The sequence below is a fragment of the Amblyomma mixtum genome, chromosome 8, assembly GCF_055824585.1.
Source record: "Amblyomma mixtum isolate Tamu chromosome 8, ASM5582458v1, whole genome shotgun sequence".
In the NCBI taxonomy this organism is placed as follows: Eukaryota; Metazoa; Arthropoda; class Arachnida; order Ixodida; family Ixodidae; genus Amblyomma; species Amblyomma mixtum.
The window spans coordinates 39049161-39069812 of record NC_143019.1 but is presented as its reverse complement, the minus strand read 5'-3'; the positions used below and the strand labels follow the sequence as shown (position 1 = coordinate 39069812).

Here is a 20652-nt window from a genome sequence, read left to right as displayed (position 1 = left end):
GTAATGGTAGGTAATAATGATAACATTAATAATTAGGAAATTATTTAAAGGAATTCAGATTTGTAAATTAGAATAAACTAAACAAAAACTGTGAGATCGGTGACTGATAGAGGGAACGTGGCTAAACGTGCCATGTTTAGGATAGCTTTCGTTGCATAGAAATATTGATCATGAGAAAGTGCTTAGGACGGCAGCCGTTTAGTGTCTGAAAGGAAAGTTTGAATGGCGGAGAGCACATTACAGTCACTGTGCCCAAGGGAGGAAGCACCAAGGTAAGAGAACGAAAAAGAAGATATGGAATGAAAGAAGGAGCGAAAGAAGGGGAAGAGCAGATTAGCGAAAGATGAGGGCATAAGAAGCAGGAAGAAAGATAAGCAAACAAAAGAAAAATAAGAAGACATGGAAAAAAGAAGGGCTGTATATGAAGAAGGCAAAGGATCTAGGAAATAAAGATTACCAGAATGCATAAAAGAAGAAAGAAGTAATGAAAGAAAGAAGGAGCGAATAATAAAAATAGGAACTACAAGAAAGAAAAAAATTGCCTGCTCGGCGAAATTGGAACGGCAAACGCGACTAGTAGTGGGAGGAGACCACCCGAATTCACCCTGTTTCGCTTGGCTGAGCAACTAGGCGTGTCAGCGCGTTCAAAGCGACTCCACAGGTCGGGCAGACAGCGCATACTGTTTGCTCCGCCACATGGAGTCGGACCGAGATTGCATTCGCCTGAGTGAAACATTATCTTTTTCCGCTCAAAACGTGGTCTTTGCTCCGTCTCTCCTATGACAATCATGGTCATCATCATCATCCCATCTTTCTATCTCGTCTGGTTTTCATATCTTGATGGGTCTCGTATATGCACGCGTTACTGCCAGCGAAAACGTGACCGGAACTCCGTGTCGGGTCGATTTGGTATTCCAATCCGCCTTTTTGGAACCGCTTCTAGGTCAGACGTCCGCCCTGTGTGCAGTTGCGCCCGCCCTGTACGGATGAAAAAAATAAGCATAAAAAAATAAGCATGTGCAGTTCTTCATCCTCTTTCCCGAAAGTATGAAGAAAAAAAAGAGGCGAATATAGGTCAGTCGGGTGATTGTGGTACGGGAAACATCAGCGGTGGCGAAGCAAGGCGTCTAATTTAGTTTGTTTCTCTAACTTAATCTGCCGTTATCCAATTCAAGCCAGAACCAGGCCGTAATCACGTAATAAAGATGCACGAGATTGTACGTGCATTTCTTTTCGCTTAACGGAAGAGTCTGACGCAAGCTGTACGCGAAAACACTTTACGAATCGAGCGAGCAATACTTTTAACCAAGTGTGTTTGCACCATGCTGCAAATGGGTAAAAACGCCGCGCAGTATTTCGTTGCGTTCGACAATTCACTTTACGCGATGTAAGACAACATAGACTTCACAAAAGCGGAACTTGGTGAAATGGTGGGAGATTGTCGTGTTTGATAACGGCTTTTGATTTAGTTTAACGCCGTTTTGCGTCGGAACAACTTCCTTGTTGATCGAATTTAGACGCGAAAAGCACGCATTACTACCGCAAGTCTTGATGACAAGGATTGAAAACGCACTGAAGAATGTTCAGCCAAAATCGCGAGCAGTTTTGCTGTACAGTATCCGTAAGCGATGGGACCTAATTTCATTGCAGGCTTTGCCTGAACAATCCTCCTGTTTGTGTAGGGCGTTTCAACAAAGGCTGATGAAAGATCAAGTATTATAGCACAGAAATAAATGTGAGGCTGGCTTCTTGCGGAGGACATTAGAAGGAATGCAAAAAAACGTAAAACAAAACAACAAGGAAACAGTAATACGAGCAAGTGTGCGAAATAATTATATTAAATTCGCCGGCCAACTATAACTGATTATTTCTTTAACTTTTTATATAAGTCAGTTTGACGACCCTTTACGAACTGCTTCATGTCCAACGTTTTTGGACAAAAATTTGGAATATTGAAAAATTATAAGGTACATAATTATTGTAAGGTATTTATAAGGTACAATTATAAAGTAAATAAGGAAACATTAAAGGTAATGGTCCATTCTTCCAATGAATAACAAAATCTTTCTTTTAAATTTTTTTCATCGCTCGCATCTATCACTTAAGACGGCCATACACAATGAACGGGAAAAGCTTTTCAAGATAACAAAAACATCAATGCCAAAAAATGCAATCTTGTCGACGGTAGGCCCCCCGGACGTAATGAATGCTATACTGGGATCTTACAATATCTGAAAAAATTGCGTTCATAAGCTCTTTCCCGTTCAAAAATGAATTATTCCAGAATTCTTCGGTATGAGCACAAGTCAGTTCTTCCATGTTCTTAATTTTTTTACACGTACAGTACGTTCGGTGCGTGTTCATTTTTGGTAACTTAATTATTACAGGTTACTCACTGATATCAGAGCCGCACATTATGACTGGTTATTATTCGATAATAGTTATCAACAGAAGTTTAACTCTAAGTGGTGGTATGCCCTTGCTCTAAGCGGAGTGACTCCAGATGCTTTTCTTCCGTCGATTTCTTTTTTTTTCTTAAAAAAAAAAGATAGCACGTGCACAGTGCGAGAAGAGGTGGTGACCCCGCCAGCCCTAGAAGGCGAAGCTTAAGCGTCCACCTAATTTTGTTAATTTTTGTCTTTTTCTTTTTCCTTTTGTATTATTATTGTTATCGTTTATACTTACCCCCTCTTATCTTATGCTCTGCACCTCCTACCATCATTTCTGTGGGACCTTTGGCTTTCGAACTCCACGTGTTTCTCGAACTTCCGCGCCGTTCCTCTCTCTTCTATCCGAGCTTCTTGCAGGTGAATATTTAACGATCTACTACTAGGCCTGTTACGATTCTCCCAGGCCGGTATATTTTTTTTTCCTATTTTCTTTTTTGCTCTCTGCTCTGTTGCATTCAACTCGCTGGTAGGCCGAACTTCGGCGGAAGTGCTTCCTTAGCGGCATGCCCACTCGTTTATCAGCTCTCGCAACGTGCATTAGGTCTACCTGAAATATTCAACAACCTGGCTGGCTTGCAAAGTGATGGCAGTGCGGCGTCGCCGCTTTCGCCGCAAACATTATCGAGTGGTTGCGGTTGCCCCAAGCATAAGCTGTAAGTAACGAATGCGACTGTAAAGCCTGTTGTGCGCCATGTTGGATCGTTCATTGCCATATTGGAGCGTCATGCCCATGTTGCCATGCGCCATGGTGTGTCGTGTTGCGCTTTATTTCTGAACTGCTTCAATGAGTAGAAAAAACTGATTGGGGTTCAAAGTGGTTCAACGTGTCTTGAACATAGCTATACGAGCGAAAGCTCTATTAGGCATGGTCTCCACTGTCTCAAATCAAATGTCAATGTCGAAGGTGAAGGGTCAAAGTCAAGGTTAGTTACCTAATGGCCATAGTAATATGATCGCGTGGTCATAGCTTGGGTCATACCACCACGCAGTTCAGTTCGGATGACCTTGTGAAGCATTGAAGGTCATTGTCGATCTGTCTCTAATCAAATTCCAAGGTCAATGCCAGGTACCCAATGGTTGTAGTCATATGATCGCGTGGTCATAGCCTCGGCCATACCGCCACGCAGTTCACTTCAGTTTGACCTTGTGAGGCATTGAAGGTCATTGCCTCATCCACATCGAAATCGAAAGTTGCATATCGAGGAGTAGCGCTCTCACTCTAAAAAAAAAAGAAAAAACCAGAAACGCTTAAGGCTGCTTACGTGTGAAAATGCGAAAACATACCTGGGCGCGTATGACACCACCCGAACGCTGTACGACGAACGGTTGCATTTAAATTTTGATACGGAAGTCTGGGAAGGCATACAACTGAAGGTGCACATGTCGTCGGTTCGAATCCCTGTAACAAGCTAGCATCCAGCTTGACTTGCACACGTAAGCTATATGCAGCGAGAAATCGTGCGGCCCCGCCCGTAACGCTCTAGGACAAACGGTTGCATCACAATTTTGGCACGAATGCTGTCGGGAAAGTTAGCGTTTGGAGAGTATAATAGATGAACGACAATTATATAATTGTCTTAAGTGGTGGTGATCGGCTTGCTGTGTGCGTCATGTGGCCGCTTGATGACGTCACCTTATGTTGCTTGTCATCGCTGGGCTTTTCTGCACCATCTTCGAGTACACACGCCCACACACGCTGCCAGCTTTTCTCGTAATGTGACTAGTAATGCTCTAGAATTTAAAAAAAAAAGGTGATTGCGCTTTACATCTGGCTTAGTACCTTGCATTTAGGACAAGTCCTATCATGGAGTAATATGTATGGAATACACTGACGAAATAAATAGTAAAAAGCACAAGATTATTTTCTTCAGGTGTGGTACAAATATTTCACCACGGTCTGTCAATTTTGTGGCATTTAGTTTTCTTTTTGCACACAGTGCACCAATGGAAAGCACTACAAAAGCAAAGTAGAAGGAAAATAACAATGAAGTGGAAGACCCTTGACGCAATAATGCTTTGCCTGCAATTCCTGCGGAAACCTTCACATTTTCTCTGCCGAGATTATCCAAGCTACTCCATCTTGGGGCTACAAAGAACGCCTTGATGTCCGAAGCAATCCGCCAGAACACCGCAGATACCAAGACTGCTTCATGGCAGTAAGAGCTCGCCGAACAGAAAAAAAAAAACGGCCTGGTTAAGTTAGAAGGCACGCACACACATAGCCACGCACAGAAACGTACAAAGAGGTAGCCGCCAAAACCGACCTGACTTGCGGCGCGTCACATATTTCCCGCGGTCACCCCACCGAGAATTCCTCCTGTAGCCAAGGCGGTTTCTTCGCCACATATCTTGGCTGCCCCCTGGCGAAGCTTGCCCAGCAGGTTTCTTTTATCGTAGTCGAGCGGAGCAAAAGACGTCTCATCTTCATCGACTTTTCTTTTGCCACCATATATTTCGTTAGTATAAAAAAAAGGCATGAGGCAACATCATTATCAAAAAAGAAACAAGACAGAAAAGACGACGACAGATCTCTGGGCAGGGCGTGTGTCCGCCGCCGGAACCGCCCGGCAGACAAACAAGCGACGACGACACAATAGAGAAGTTTATACGTCGTTGCTTCACTGAAAACGGCCGGTGAAGGTGAGGGGAGGTCTGGAGGTGTTGGAAAAAGGTTCTGTCTCATACCTCGCTTTTTTCTTATCGTGGCCGCTGCCTTCATGGTCTGACTCCTACGGAGCTAACGACCAGACAACGCTTCACCGGGACCGGTAAGGATGCGTGCGTGTGTGCTCAGGCGCAGTAAAAAAAAGTAGGGGGCTGTAATGTCGTCGGGGGTTGCTGCTCCCTGGGGAAAAACAAATACTATTATTCTCACGCAATCCTCCTCTCCATCTTCCTCCGCACACCCCCTTTCACTACGCCCTGTACTTTCTTCTCTCCCCCCTCTCCTTCCCTCTCCCTTCCACATCATTCCCTCTCACTGCACTCTCTCCCCGCTCAGCACCTGCTGCGAGATAAACATTGCCACACCCAAGACTGCTCTCTCAATAAGCGGCCATACTCTCCACATCCCCGCCCTTATGGGCGCGCTATGCGTCCGGACGCGGTGCAAATTATTTTCGTCCCAAAAGTGCCCCGTGATGTTCTTCTAAAGCCAAGCCTTCAGGACGTGACGTCACCTCGTGCGTCCGAGAAAACAAACGAGAACAAATGGTGACGTCATTGCTGGGCCACCGGAAAACAGACAACAATGGATAAAGAAGGAGCGCGAAAAGCAGAGCAGAATCGCGAAGAGAGAGGGAATAGATGAGAGAGGGAATAGATGAGGAGCAGTGGAGGTGAAGGGGAGACCGACAATGCGAGGAAGGGGGGAGGGGGGGGGGCCACACCTCTTTGTTTCTTTCTCTGTTTCGTGCTTTTTTTGCTCCGAGTAGAGTGTTGTTCTTTCTTTCGCTCGTGAATTAAACATCCGCCCCGTCCATATTATAGCTGCGTGCTCGTGTCGTAACGAGATGACGGGAAATAAAAGTTCCAACGCGATCCTGCATTCGCCCGGTTCGCAAATTTCGTCGGCCGCTATAGGGGCTTGCATATAATTACGCGTCCGGCCGTGGGGTCTTTTCGGAATGCACGCTATAATCAGTGCTGGCACGTTTTATGTGTAGAGTCTGAGGGTGGAGGCAAAGTCTGGCGGTGTGTCGCTTCTAACTTCGAAGAGAAATGAGCGCAAGTGTGAAATTGGTACCAGAATACGAAAGGGTTATGTTAGAATGTGCTTAGCCTGAAGGCTTATGTAGTACACTACTCAGAATAATGGTGTGTGCATCCTGCCAGTACTACTCTTAAAGACGAAAGTGCAGGTCAGCGAAGAAGCCTTGAAATTAGGTTGATGACTGTGCAGCGTGTATTATGGAACTAGAGTTAATTGTACTGAAACGTAAATAAACAGCAGCGAATAGGCGGCATGTGCAATTCAGAGTAACTAACAAGATTCAAAGGATAATATATAGTGTGCGAAGTTTAAGGTGTGTAAACGCTACGAGGACTGGAAAGAGAAGGTCATATGGCATGTGCTCCCCGGAGTAGCATCAGCTGGTGGGCACAGCAGAGCACGCGCCAACGACGCGCTATTTTGGAAACGTGCGCTTCCTGAAATACAAAATTTGTTTAGCCACAGCACCGAAGTTTATCGCGTTTTCGAAATTCTCAAGAGTGACACTGCTATAACTAACGATCACCTACACGTGTCTAATTGCAAACGAGCGCTCAAGTATATTTACCAGTTAGCTACATCACTATAGTCGCTTACAAATGAAAAACTAACCGGCAAATGCCCCCAGAGGAGGGCTTCAAGCCTATGGCGTCTACCGATTCTAATGACGTCGTGGTTAATACCCTCGGACCTACTAGTTTGAAATGCGGGGGGAGGAGGGGGCAGAGGAATGGGCTTTGACCACAGACTAATCACATCAGCCGCGAAGTCATGAAAATCGGTCGATACCATTCGCTGGAGGGCATCGTGCAAGCGTGCAGTAATCCATACCATAAAAACACTCCGCCACCGGCCTAAGTGACGTCATTGTAGTACAAAGGCGCGTCCCGGTGACCTTCCCTTAATTCTGTCGTACGCAAGCCTCGGCTAGCCTTTGTAATTTTCTAAATTCTATTTTTTTTTTTAATTTTATGATCAAATGCGCTGACTAGACTCTCAGCCGCCCCCTGTTATGTTTGCCTTGCGTCGAAACCTACATTTTGTGCTAACAAAATTATCTACACACTTCACATTACACGATCCACCCAGGTACATCTCGTTCTCGTAAGTTCAGGTACGATGTCACAATAGCTGGCGTTTCTTTTCTACAATCCACGCCATCTCTGTCTGCCTCTCTACGTTACCCCTACCATTTTTCTTTCCACACTGCGACTACGTGTACACTATACACTACGCAAATCCTCGAACAACGAAATGCACCGAAGAAAGCTGTGTTTTTGGATAACACTATGTGATGACACTTCCAGCCCATTCGCGCAAACATATTTCAGTGCAGCTCAAGATTCCAAGGAGCATTGCATTATAGGTTGTGAATTCTGCTGAAGAAGGGTGGATTCTTCTGGGGAAGAAAAAGACGCGAAATCCCTAAAAAGGGAAAGTACACCACTGTCTTTTCACGATGCAGTTCGAATGCCACGTTTCAAAACGAATAAGTCGGACGAAACATAAAAGCGGTAAAAAAGAAGAAATATGCAAATAGGGAGATCCAGTGTGGTTGGGACACATATTGTTCCGAGAACATATCTCGCGGGAGGCCTGTCTTGGCTTTTTATACACTTACGGATTCTAGTGACATCTCCGAATCCCCGAGCAGACGAATGGGGGTGGCATCTCGGATTGTGCGTGTCCTGGCGTTCAAAACCAACCCTTTTGTTCCGTTTCTTTTCTTTCTTTAACGGCGTACAACCTTCCCAAGACATCGTTTCGTCCCTCCTTTGCATACGATTTTTAAAGGGAAGTGAAGCGAAGGACTGAAGATGTAAAAAAGAAATTTAAAAAGAAAAAGTGTCAGCTATAAATGGCGAATGAATGAAGAGATACCCGATTTCAGAGAAGCTTATCATTCACTCGGCGCAGAAGCTGCGAAATCGCACAACGCATGACCCTCGTGCTATTCAATTGCGACGAAATGTGTCGCGCCCGGCTGCGCTCACGTCGGGGCCAAGTCATGCGCGACAATACTTGACATTAGAGAAAAGCAGATTTATGATAGTTTAGAGAAATGCTGTTCGTAAACAAGACGCTTACGCTTATGCTTTGCCTCGCTCTATAAAATGATGCAGCGAGGTGGAGGCTATAGGGTTGGAGGCGGCGTTACAGAGGCCGAGCATATATGCGGACCTGTTTGTGAGTGTGTTAAAACCATTGGCGGCAGGCCGACTTTTAAAGAGATTTAGCATAGTGTAATCCTTGTTCCGCTACGATGATCTGCTGCGTAGTGGCAGGTGTCCGCTTCCCGGGGACATCTGCGTATGCTCGAATAGCTCCCGGGAAAGTGGATCGTGATACCGGAACGCGGTTCGCGCTATGCTAAAAGTCTAGTAGCCCAACGCGTCAGTATCTATTGCCCCAGTCACGGTCAAAATTTCCAAATCACACATTGCATGATGAAGGCAAGATGACCGCTGATCCTTAAGGGCAACGGAGTGGATTCCAAGAGAAGGCAGACGTAGCAAGGGGAGGAAGAAAGTTAGGTGGGCGGATGAGATTAAGAAGTGTGCGGGGGCACGGTGGCCGCAACTGGCAAAGGAGAGGGTTAATTGGAGAGACATGGGAGAGGCCTTTGCCCTGCAATGGGCGTAGTCAAGCTGATGCTGATGCTGATGAGATAGCATGCCTAACCTCCAGTAAACGGTCAAATCACGGATAACACCCCCTCAATTCTGGTTATAATTTTTACTCGCGCAAACGATTTGTGGATTATTAGCAGCGCGCCCTGGTTAAGGCCCATCACTGGATAGAATTGCTTAGTCATGGATACAGTACCTAATCACGGATCGATTGTCAATCATAGATTACACCAGGCTAGTCACGGACAGAATGTTCACTCGAACCGGAAGAGTTTCTTGCGCGGCGGTTCTTGTTAGCAGCCCTTCGCGCGCAAATGCTTAGTCACGGAAAAAATTTCGAATCATGGACACAGAGAGTAATTATGGATTGAGCGCTCAATCACCTGCAACGTCGGCACAGTCGCAGGCATAAATCGTATTTGAAGAAGTGTTTAGTATATTGCGCTCAGTGCTTACAGCCCACCTCTGGTTGATGCATACTAACGGATGGAATTGTCCAATCAGGTATGAAGTGCCTAATTACGGACATATCGTTTGATCATACATTAAAAACAGAAAAAATTAAAATGGGTGTAACCTGTCCTCTAGTGCACTACCTTTTATAAAACTTTGTGCGCTAGAGGACAGCTCATTCTCTTTTTACTCCCATATAGAAGTATTCGTGTTTTTTTTCTTTCGGAAGAGTTTCGTTCATTTGGCTGTCAGGCATATGATGCCTTCTGCATCTTCCTGCACTGCACTGTACTGCACTGCACGGTTCTGGCTGGGGTAAAAGTACGTAGGCTTTGGCGGTTTTGAATCTTCCTTTGCACCGCCGTCATTCTGCCCGCCACATTTCTCTACAAATTCAATGTGGTATCGCAGAAACGATGGCTCGTTCCGCGGGCGTTTCGCCCCGTGCCATTCGGCTGATAGGACGCAATGGAAGAACTGGCGGAAGAGGACAGCAACAAAGCTTTACTGGAAAGGATACATTTCAGCCGAATCTGTTATTCATTCTTCATGAAAAAAGAAGAAAGAGCATTCATGAATCGAAGCTTTTCGGCGAAGAATATCTTTCGTCGAATAACAATCCCCGTCTTCCACTTTTTTTTTTCCTTCATTTTCACGCGAGACCACAGAAAAGGCGGAGAGAAGTGATTTCGAAGTAATATCGCTTGGAACATTGTTTCCGAAGATTCAATCCAGGACAGACTATTCATACATGCATTCCCCCCCCCCCCCCTCCCTCCCATTTTTTTTTTTGCCTGTTTCTCTTCACATCGGGCGAATAGCATTCGCTGGTGGATGAGATTTGAAATGTGAAGTTTTACATTTGCATGAAAGGAAACACGTAGAAGGTGAGTGGTATGATGACTCTCTCCGCAGCGTGCTTCAACTTCTTATAATCACGTATTGTGCGTTCTCGTCTCTCGAAATCGTCGAAAAGGCGATGGGCACCGTGCTTACGACACGCAGAGATCACACCTTTACTATTATCGTCTTTTTCCATCGCATTGAATGCAAAGGCGTGGAGAAACCACTGGCATCGATTGAGTTCGAACGGTAACGGTTTCTCCCAATGTCTCCGCCAAATCTCTCACCTCTTGAGAAGTAGCGCTTGGCACACCACTTAAATGGTTCCGCAACAGAATTCGCAGAATCGTTCGCACCGTTTCCGCGATTCGCCTTCTTTCTCTTGTTATTGTATTGTTGCCCACGTTTACATGCTAAAAAGCTCGTCTTTAAAGTACGAAAGATAAGAATTCGCTCGCGGTTGCAGCGTGCAGTCGTAAAGCGGTATTTGTGCTACTGCGTGGTGAAGATAATACGAAAAGAGGCGGCTGACTTTGCAGAGTTACCTCCTCGGGATGTAACTTGTTAACTGCGTCTGAGATGTGCCTCTGTACACAAGAGCAGTAGCTGATCACAAGGTTATTGCACTGTTAGACTGTTATACTAGTCCGAAAGCACTATTCTGATTCGTAAGCGCCAAGCAAGATCTTGGGATGTTTGTGGGTTTGCGATGTTTGTGGGTTTGTGCCAAGTGAAAGAAGCAAATAAAAATAAATCAAACATCTGCGACTGGGATTCGAACACGTGGCGGCGCGAACAGATCAGCTTCGCTGGCGAATGCGCAAGAGCACAAGGCTATGGCCGCTTTTTTTCTTTAACATGCCAGCCCTCAAGCTATGAATCTCTGTGTGGTAAGAAGAACCTCTGTCCCCACTTTCAAAGAACTTTTTGACTTTTAGAGAAGCCGTGGGGGCTCCACCATGCGAATGAGAAGCAAACCATGGAGCCTGGTTAGGTTTGACAAAAACAGTACGTGAAGAATGTACAAACCATGAAGAAAACAATCGCAAATCAACATTGTGCGCTTCAGCCAAATACGTCTTGCGTTAAACAGCAACATACCCTGGCGGTGTGCATTGCACATCCCTGTCTTCATCAACTTCCATCTGCGGCGCGCAGAAACAGGCAGACAGTTCTGTGTCAACATCGTCGCCGTTTTCGTTCATGCAGTTATGTTTTCGCACGTTCATAAAATTTAGGCGAAAATTCTCAATCAGTTTTTGCTACAAAAAGGTTATTCTGTTTCTGTGACTCTTTTGCTGAAAAAACGTAAAGTTGAGATTTTTCTCTTTTGTGTTTCTGCGTAGACCAAGCGTACGACAGCGATGTGGACTGCGAGAAGGCGCCAAACACCTTCTGCAAGGGGCACGAGTGTATCTGCCTGCCGAAATTCAGCCGCAGCTACCCGCCCTGCTGCGAAGGTCAGTTCCTCTCTCCACGCGATTATGTGATTTTGCGGCTGTATTCTTTCCTGTTTCACGTCCAAGACAGTCTCATACGCGGCGCAATCCTCTTAAAAGGAACTAGGTCACAATGAACTATTAACTTAATTTAATCCTACCAATATTAAATGGAATCGAATTGCATGCTTGCTGCCACGTAAGCCCGTTTGTCACATGCAGATTATATGAGACTGCACTAGATGATGACGACGATGAGTTGCAACGTTACCTCGCTGGTCGCATGCAGAATATAGATGATATGAGACTACTGTAGAGGATGATGATGATCATGAGCTGGAACGTTACCCCGTTTGTCGCATGGAAAATATAGATTTTAGGAGCCTACTGCAGAGGATGATGATTATGAGCTGCAACTTTACCCCGCTTGTCGCATGCAGAATATAGATGATATGAGACTACTCTAGAGGAGAACGATGATGATGATGATCAATTGGTTTGGCGAAAGGGCAGCTGTGGCCAGAGCGCCAACAACGTAGACCATGCTGTGCACACTGAACAAGTACTACTGCGTCTCGCAGTCGTTTGACCGGACGGACTGTTGTGATCGCAGGCCCAGCCAGCGGAAACAGGCGAGCCAGGCACTGAAAACGCTGCTGTTCGGAGAAGACGCAAGAAACGCTGGCGTGGGGCTGCTTCTGGCGACGGCGTCACCGTGAACGAAGGCAGCCAATCGCATTCGCTGGTGATGCTGAATGCGGTGCTCCTCCCGGACTGCGCATTCCCGTGGATCGACGGAGGAGACACGAGTGGCGGCGACTGCAGAGGCGATGGTGGCGCCAACCCATTGCCCGCGTGCCCCTGAGCAGCCCGACAAAGCGGGGCTGGACACGGCTGACTTGTCCCTCCCTCCTGAAGAGTCCGTCGGTGCGAGTCGTCAGATCTCGTGTTTCCCGCGGCGGGATCGCCGCATAGCAGCCAACGACCTTTTGGGCCTGGTCGGCCCGCGAGAAACCACGCAGTTCGCGACTGCAAGGTGCTGTTGGGTTTGGGATGCCCCCCCCCCCCCCCCCCCCCCTCTGCCAGTGTGGATTACGGCAGCTCGCGCTCCCCTCCTGCCTAAGTGGATTAAGGCAGGGACCTTCCAGGACCGTGGGACCACGGTGGCAGCGGCGAAAGTCAAAGACCGCCGAAGGCCGAAGATGCGGCGACGATGGCGGCGTTCCATGGCCGAGTCGACCCTCGGGTCAACGAACAGAGTGGTGGTGTGCTGAGTGAAAGACAGCAGTGTTCAATTACTGAGCCTCTACCCTCTCCCATCAACCGAGCTGCGAAGGAGCGGGACAGCCAGCACCGCCCAGCCGTGGGTGGTACCCCCGGAGTCCACGTCTGCCCATGCGATTGGACGTCATTCTTCGAACTATATTCCCCAGACAGGGATCTGGGGAATCCGTGCGTTATTTAACGGGTGTTGTTTTGAGGACTCCAGGGCACTCCTGTTGACTCCTGAAGACGTTCTCATCCACTGAGATTCATTCTAAGTTTACCCTTTTTTGTAAATCATGTAAATATTCCTGCATAAAGTTCTCCTTCCTTGTTTAATCTCCTCGTAACCGCGTCTCCCGCCTTCCTCGTCCCTTCTCCGGCCCGACCACGCTCACACGATCCTAATAGTGCCAAGATTCTTCCTTGCCAGTGCGTGTTTCTCTGAGATGTGCGCGGTTACGTGGGGAGGGCGGAGCCTATGTAGAGGCTAAAAGCCCAGTGGACGCTCGACCAGCATGGGATTCCCTAGCTAGGTAACTGGGGAATATCAACTGTATTTAAGCAGCAATCTGGAGTGTGTCCGATAGCTTCTTTCCTGACTCTCGATCTCCTTTTCTATGCTGTAAATATGTAAATAAATCTTCAAGTTTACTACCTCTCCTGAAGGCTTCTCTCCGCAGTCTGCCTGCTTAATCCTCATGCGGTGCAGACCACGTCCTGATCCACCGAGGACATCACTGCGGGATGACCCTGAGGTCGCAAGCGTAAAGCTGCACTATACCGTATTTTCTAGATATAAGCAGACAGGGAGTATGTTTCTTAGTTGTATTAGGTAGTACTTATGGACACCCTCAAACTCTAAATCTGCGTCAGCTAAGAGTAACCCTCATACTCACCTTTCGAGACCGTTTGATCTTTCAGAGTGCCGCAAGGTCTTCACTATATGGCTCAGAAGCAAACCACGTTGCATGGTTCATTTGGCAATGGCGGTTCGTCTAGAGCTGGCACGCAACATCACGAACTCTATAAAGCCGCCGCTGTAGCTCACTTATTTTGGTGCGCGGCTGCTGACCGGAAAGACGCAGGCTCGATCTCAGCCACGGCGGCTGCATTTTGATGCAGGCAAAATGCTAGAGGCCCGTGCACTGTGCATTGTCAGTGCACGTTAAAGAAGCCCAGGAGGTGGAAATTATCCGGATTCCTCCCCTACGGCGCCCGTCAAAGCCTGAGTTGCTGCGGTACGCTGAACCCTTTAAAAAACAAAACCAAACGGACTGTATAATAAATTCCTTCAAGCAGTTGAGGGACAAGCAGGCGCGCAAACGCTTAGCTGTTAACCTGTCTCGTCGGCTCATTGACGTGTTATATTTATATTAACTAAGCTGGAACTTTGAACTACTTGGTAAGCCATACTGTTAAGACACACAGCACGGTAGAGACGGGGCGAAATGAAAGACTGGGACGAGCAATCGTCGGTTGTCTTACCGTGTCCTCTCTACGATGATGATGATGATGATGGTGAATTTTTACGGCGCGAGTCATCTGTGGCCAAACAGCGTGATGGCACGAAGCGTTTTCGTCTATTCAGTATGGGGTCAAAGACCCATTTCCCTAGCGAAGCCGAGCACTAGGATAGCGGAAAGCTTGCACGATTATATCATCGGTGGGTACCCGGCGGAACTGGGGATCGAACCCCGGACCTCTATGCCAAAGATGAAGTTGTCCTGTCTATACCACGCTGTCTTTCTTCGGTGTATATGCTGACGTCAGTGGGAGCCGTTTGTGGCTAAACGCGAAGAATGCTCGCACTCTCTTTCGATGCCGCGTGTTTCGTGCCATCCAATTTCGTTTATCTTGCAAAAACAGCGTTAAATGCTCAGTGGTCATTAATGCTCCGCGATTAACGTTTTGGCTTGTTCCTTGTTTTTAAGGCCTTGTTTTTTTCTTTGCAAAGTTTTTGAATACATTACGCCCCACATCGGCCGTGGTCATCTAAATGAGCGTTCTGCTTTTATGGCGAAGGGTAGTGCCGCGAAGTGTTCATGACCAACGTCGTTATACCAACCTTTCTTGATAACTTAAACATTCACCATCATCACCATTAGGCTAACTACGTGCACTGCAAGACAAAGGCCTCCCCCAACGACTTCCAATTAACCCTGCCCTGCGTCAGCTGTGGCAGTGATCTAAATATTGCAGTGTACTTTTGAAAACAAGAAAAAACTCTGGCGTCTAGAAGGCGTCTTTGTATTGAATTCACGAAAACTATTCGAAATTCTCTAACATGATATAACTGTTGCTGAGACAGGATTGATTTTGATCTCAAATTCAACATGGAGGCTGCCTTGGGGTGAATGCCTGCAAATGTGACCGAGTCCCCACATGCGAGACACCTTTTCTGCACTAATACGTAATACAGCATCAAATAATTTCCCAGTAACGTTCACTGTTCAGCACTATAGTCGAAAAAATACATTGTTGATTTATAGTGTTACAGCATGGCTCTATATACAGGGAAGGCAAATGAGGTGCTTGTTATGACATATATATGAAGGAAGCCAATAGTCTGCGAAACCAAGTAGCATATTGGGGAATTTTTAAAGAATATTTGGGCTTAGTGATTGGAATATTAACACTGTATATATTATATTTGATAAGTTATCAGAAAGTAAACTAAAAATAATTATAAAATATCATAAATGATAAAAAACGAAATATTTGCTTGTGCTTCTTGGTTTCGGTGACTGCTGGCCACCTTCACACAGACACATACACATAAATATAGGTTATATAGCAACAAAAACATAATCAGGGATAGATATGGAAGCCCAAGCGTACCATATCTGTGGTGAGCTGCACCCATTTACAACATGTTTCCTTTCGAGCGCGCAACAATAAATCTCGCTGAGCAAGCAATATGTCGAAGACAGACACTCTGCTTTGGGGACTCATCCATCTCTGCTCTCGAGTTCCCATGGCGACGGTTGCGCCACCTAACGATTACTCTGGAGCTTCAGGCGCTTTTCTTCATTTTTGGCAGCACTCTGTAGCGCCGTGCAGGGTCCGTCAATGCCCCTGCGAAGAATGTCGGTGTTTTGTTTATTTGCGCTGCAAGTTACACCAATCTTTGGCAGAGGGGAATTTGTTTACTGCAGCACGCAATACTACAGCTCAATATTGCAATACTGCAGCGCGCAATATATAGTTACCAAGGTAGGTGTTTTTGGCTTCCGCAAGGAAAATTTTGATTGAAGTAGGCACCTCTAAAAGACATTGTCGAAGTTTCAACCGTGGTCTTCAGGACTACCAAGGACTACAATTCAGGACTTCAGTGCTACCAGTCCAGAAGACCGCACCATGGTTGAAACGTCTAAAATAAATGTTTGTTTCAGAAGTGCCTCCTGTAGGAAGGAAGGGAAAACTTTATTTACAGTAATGGTTTTTCCTGCGGTTTGGGGGCTTCTTCAGAGACGTCTTGGTTCTACCCCCAGGAGCCTTCTCTGTCGAAGTCGTCCGCCTCTAATCAGTGGTCGGTTGCCCTCAGTCCAGGGCTCCGCTGGCCACTGCCGCCCGTTGAGCTCGCTGTACCAGACCTTGTTGGTCTTCGCAGCGGTCGCTGGACAGCAGAGTCTCCCACTGCTCCGCACTCGGGTTTTGTATTTTGGGGACCACGTCTATGTTTTGGCAGGCCCATGTGATGTGGTATAGTGTAGGTTTTTCGTCGCACCAGGGACATTTGTTCGTGTATATCGTAGGGTGTATTTTGTTTAGTATATGTAGGTTTGGGAAAGAGCCTGTTTGTAATTGTCTCCAAGTGACAGCTTCCTCTCTGCTGAGAGATTTGTGCGGTGGGGGATATCGCATTCTTCTGCCTCTATAGTTTTGTAGTATGGCCGAGTATTCCCTGGGTGCTGGCGCGAGTTCCGCGGTCTCGTCGGAAGCTCGGAAAGTAATGTATCCTCGAGCTATCCTGTCGGCCTCTCGGTTCCCTGCAACCCCCGTGTGCCCCGGTACCCACACAATTTTGTGTAGGATCTTGTCGTTTTGTTCTTCCCGGTTTTTAATTCTGTCACTCGCTGCGAGGAGTATACGGAGCGCGTGACGACCTATCCTGCCATTCATGTAATTTCGGCAGGCTGTTTGAGAGTCCGTAAGTATTGTTAGTGACCGCCCGGTTCTATAGCCCTCTGCCACCGCTAGAGCAACGGCTACTTCCTCGGACTCTGCAGCTGTGCAGCCTCGGAGAGACGCGCTGGTCATTTCGCGTAAAGACGAATCGACCACCGCCGCTACAGCGATTTTGGTATCTCCTCCTCTCCAAGACGCGTCTCTATACACGGTCGTGGCTTGAGGAGCGTATGTTTTCTCGATGAATTCGGCCCTTGCTTCTCTTCTGCCTCGATGGAGGTTGGGATCCATGTTTTTTGGTATTGACGCTACCTTGAGGGTCTTGCGAAGCTCGTCGGGGATCGTTGCCGTCCTCGACATTTATCGCATCTGCTCGCGGTATCCGAGCCTCTGCAGGAGCGCTCTTCCTGTCGTTGTTTGCAACAGCCTGAGTTTTTGCGACTCAAGCTGCGCCCCTCGTAGCTCTTCAAAGGTGTTGTGTAATCCCAGGGCCATGAATTTTTCTGTAGACGTGTTGCGTGGTAGTCGGAGCGCTGTCTTATACGCTTTGCGTAGCAGGGCATCCGCTTGTTGATTTCATTTTTGTTGAGGCACTGGTAGGGTAGGCTGTACGTGATTCGACCAACTACTAGGCTTCTGACTAGTTTTAGTGTGTCTTCTTCACGCATGCCATGTCGCCTGTTGGTGATGCGGGTGATCATGCGTGCGACTTGTAGCGTTGTTGCTTTCAGTAGGGTAAAAGTGTGAGTACTGCGCTGGTTGGATTGAACCCACATGCCCAAAATTCTTATTGTTGTCTTTTCGGGTATGGGCGTCCCATCCAGGTAGACGTTGAGTTTTAGGTCCTCGTTGGTTGGGACGGTCCGGTTTTGCTTGCCTCTCCAGACTCTCAGCAGTTCCGATTTCTCGGTCGAGCATGCGAGTCCTCTTTCTGCGAGGTATTGCTCTACACAAGAGGCCGCTTGTTGTAGCCTTTCTTCCTTCTCTCCGAGACAGCCCGTGTTTGTCCAGACTGTTATATCGTCAGCATACATTGCATGCCTGATGCCTTCGATGTTCTGTAGTTTTCGAGCTAGGCCTATCATAGCTATGTTGAAGAGTAGGGGTGAGATAACTGACCCTTGGAGTGTTCCTTTGTTTGGAGTGCGAATTTTTTCCGATCGAAGGTCTCCTATGCCGATGGTGGCAGTTCTGTCGGACAGGAAGGCTTTGACGAAGCCGTGGATTCTGCGTCCGCAATCCAGGTTGTCTAGGCCCGTAAGGATCGCTTCGTGGCTGACGTTATCGAATGCCCCCTTGATGTCCAGGGCCATTATGACATTTTCTCCCGTCCGAGGTACGTTTCGCAGGACATCTTCTTGTATTTGGAGGAGAACGTCCTGCGTCGAGAGCTTCGCTCTGAAGCCGAACATGGTATGTGGTACACAGTCGTTGTCTTCCATGTAATTTTGCAGTCTGAAAGTTACAACCCGTTCGTAAAGCTTGCCAAGGCACGACGTGAGTGATATAGGCCTGAGGTTTTCAATTTGTAGCTTTTTACCAGGTTTAGGTATCATTATTACTTCGGCGTGTTTCCAATCTTCGGGAACCGTCTCCGCCTCCCAATGTTTGTTAAGAAAGGTGACGAGCTCTTGTATGAGGTCGTCGCTCAGGTTGCGGATTAAGGCGTTGTCGATTCTGTCCGCTCCGGCTGCTGTGTTTCTGGTGGTGTTTCTTATTGCCGCGTAAACTTCTTCCACAGTTATGGGGCGGTCGAGTTTCTCGTTTTCGGCTCCTCGATACGTTCCTTGGTATCGCGGGGGGTTGTGATCGCCGAAACATTTTTCTCGTGCCTTCTCCAGTAGGGCGATGTCTGATCCCTCGAAGGAGTGGATGAACCGCTGGATGGCTTTATTGTTCTCTGATTTTATTTTGGTCGGATCGATTAGTGCTCTTAAGAGATTCCAGGTTCTGGCCGTGCCTAGAGTTCCCCTAAGTGAGTCGCTGAGTTGTTCCCAATTTTGTTTCGCGAGTTGCATCGCGTATTCTTCCGCCTTTGCCGTAATTTCTGCTATCTTTAGTTTTAGTTGCCTGTTGTGTTTTTGCTTCCGCCATCTTTTGGTGAGACTGCGTCTCGCTTCCCATAGTCTGAGGAGGTGGGCGTCTACTTCAGGCGTTGCTGTCGTTCTCCTTAGACTTTTTGTGCATCGTTGTCGCGTTTCTCTCAGCATGCCGCTCCATTCCTCCAGTGATTGGATACCGCCTTCAGATTTGTTGCAAGCCCCGCGAAACGCGTTCCAGTCAGTGATTTTCGCCTGTCCAATCTGGCGTCTTATGGTGTCGGATGCTATTCGTGTCCGGAGGATAAAGTGATCGCTGCCTAGATTTTCCATCACGTTTTCCCACTGTGACTCCCTGCTGTTCCTTACGAAGGTGAGGTCCGGGCATGTGTCCGTGCTCACGCTATTCCCGATTCTCGTGGGGGTCGCAGGATCTGTGATTAGACTGCACCCAAAGTATTCCGCTACTTCCACTAATGTCCTTCCCTTGATGTCTTGTTTCTGGTATCCCCAACTCCTGTCCATGGCGTTGAAATCTCCTACGATGATCAGTGCATTTTCTTTGGCCAGCTTGTGCGCTCCATAAAACAGTTCGAAGAGTTTGGCTTTTCTTTGTCTCGGCGGGCTGTACACGTTCAGTAAGAACGTGCTGCGTCCCTTTCGCTTTTTCGGAATAAGTTCAACAAGCGCGTGTTCAACGTCGGTGTCGGCGATGGTATCGTGCCTGATGGCGGTAATGCTTTTGCTGACTAGGACGGCCGCTTTACCTTCGTTTTGACTCTCGTAAACCTCGTACCCTTGTAAGGTCGGCTTGATTCCGGTCTCTTGGAGCGCAATTACATCAGGAGGTGTGAGTTGTGTGTTTATATATTGTTTTAAGAGGGCCTGCTTTTTGCGGCAGCCTCTGCAGTTCCATTGCCAAATATCTAAGTATTCTTGTTCTTGCCGATACGTATTGATCATGTTTACGCGTTACTGCTGTTGCCTTGTTCGCTTGCGAAAGCTGTTAGCGCTGGACGGTTGTACGCCCTTTCCCTAATGTTCTCGGTATGTTTTTGTTTTCGAAAAGCGCTTCTCATCTCTGAGATTTGCCCTTGGAATTGTACTTGCATCTGTTGCATTTGCGATTGGATTTGCTGCATCATATCCTGCATCATCTGCTGCATCATCTGTTGCATTCGTGTTTCAAGGTCTCCTTCGTTCGATGCCTGTGGTTGTCGTTTTGGAAGGGCTCTAGCCGTGTCGAGTTCCCGCTGTTGTTCCTTTAGTGTTTTTGTGAGTTCCTCAACTTTGCGTTCGAGCTCGTTTTGTTTGATTCGAGCGAGTTCTAGCTCGCGTCTGAGCGCATCGCTGTTCGCGTCCTTCGGTTCTGTGACACGACTGTTTTTGTTGTTTGTGTTGTTTATGTCACTACCCTTTCCTACCGAGTGCGAAGCAGTGGTAGAAGCCCAGCTCACCTTGCCGCCGCTTGTCTGGGAAAGCTTCTTCTTTTTCTTTTTCTCTTGTTTCTCCCCCTCCTGTGGGCCGGCTGGTGGTAGAGGCGGGAAGGAGTTGGACCTCGATCGGCTCCTCGATGTCTCTCCCTCTGAGCTGAGCCATCGCTTGGGTGGTCGCCCGCGTTGGTCGCTCCGTCCTCTATGCGTATTATATAACGTGAAGAAAGTGAAGCCAGCAGGCACCGAAATCAATGCA

General features: G+C 47.3%; 1 protein-coding gene and 1 long non-coding RNA gene across 2 annotated transcripts in view; both read left to right on the top strand.

Moving 5' to 3' along the window:
- LOC149332149 (uncharacterized) overlaps positions 1-12504 on the top strand; it is a 71279-nt gene extending 58775 nt beyond the window's left edge. The window contains exons 2-3 of the long non-coding RNA XR_016284876.1: positions 11435-11548; positions 12141-12504. This is a non-coding gene — a long non-coding RNA (uncharacterized LOC149332149). The remainder of the gene's footprint in view (positions 1-11434; positions 11549-12140) is intronic.
- LOC149332147 (uncharacterized) overlaps positions 1-20652 on the top strand; it is a 234507-nt gene that overhangs the window by 154063 nt on the left and 59792 nt on the right. The window lies entirely within an intron of this gene.